We start from the raw sequence: 1,418 nt of genomic DNA on the forward strand, positions 1-1,418 counted from the left end.
ATAGCTAATATTTCTTGAACACATGCTATGCTAAAGATTGTTCTAGGCCCTTAGTTTGTTAGTTATTTAATTATTACAACCATCCCAGGAAGTAGGTACTATTTTCTGCCTCATTTTAAGGATGAGGAAATGGAATCAGAGAGGTAAAGCAACTTTCCCAACATCAAAGGGATGCACAGCGATAACACCAATATTCAACAGTGATCACCAATAGTGGAGAAATTGAAGGGAGAGGAAGAAGGAGGATTCCAACAAAACCAGCCACCTACCCCAGTGATGGCTGAAAGATAGGACTGATCTCAAAAACATTTAATTGAATTTGTCAGACAAAATGAAGAATTTAAAGACTTGTACCATTGAGGAATAGCATGGGCTCTCTTTCTTCTAGGAACTTTCAGAGTTGGGTACATGGGTATATAGTATCTGGAAGGTACTGAACTTAGTTTGTCTGGAGGCAGAAGATATATTACAAATAAGGTTCTCACCCTTTTTTTGTTCATATCAGATTTATATGGTAGGTGATCTCCATGGGGTGTGCTCAGGTTTGTTTGTGCATGACTCCCAGCCTTGACCTGTTTGTCTCGCCTTTGCTCCTTCACTCAGGAAAGCATATTGAAAACTAAGAGAATGAAAGTGATGTCTCTAGGCCACACAACTTTGATGAGCATTATTCTGGTGCCCTGAATGGGCTATCTCCAAGGGAAAACCCATGGAGAGGGCTTTGAGGCAATCTGTTACCCTGACTTTCCTATGCCCTTACAGGATGTCTGTGGGTACAGTCATGCCTAGGATTTGAGAGCTGGAGACTTCTTGACAGAAAAATAGGAGTGAGGAAAAGGACAGCGGTAGGACAGGCAAACCAAGATCTTGCAAACACAGTTCAGACATGGTAGAGAAAAAGGTAGTCGTGCCATCTAGTCAGCTCTCTGCAAACCCATAGAGTGCTCCCAGACTCAGCCAGCAGAAGGAAGTCCAGCCCAACCATGCGTCTGGGGCACTGGACTGGGGGTGCACTGAGCCTGGATTGGCAACTAGGAGTGCAAGGCAGCTGGTGGGACAGCATCATTCCCTAACTTCTTGTGCCTGTCCTGGCCCCTCTTTCTCCTGCTTTCCCCTTTCCCTATTCTCCCATCCTACCGTTCCTATTCTCAACACTTTTCATCTCAATAGCCACTTTTCAGTATCACCAGTGTTGGCAGTGAGGAAGCAGTGAGTAGGAGCCCATACTCCCCATGTTATAACCTGCCACGTCCCAACATAACATCCCAAGGTGGGCAATTATAACCGTTTGAAGTGTACTGCAACATGAAATACAAGAGGTCTTCAAAAAGTTCATGGAAAAAAAATTTAAAATTATGCACGGATTTCATTCTTTTTTTTTTTTGCGCCAAAATAAGCTTCTAGTAACTTGTCATAAC

This window comes from Mandrillus leucophaeus, unplaced genomic scaffold (assembly GCF_000951045.1).
Source record: "Mandrillus leucophaeus isolate KB7577 unplaced genomic scaffold, Mleu.le_1.0 Scaffold119, whole genome shotgun sequence".
In the NCBI taxonomy this organism is placed as follows: Eukaryota; Metazoa; Chordata; class Mammalia; order Primates; family Cercopithecidae; genus Mandrillus; species Mandrillus leucophaeus.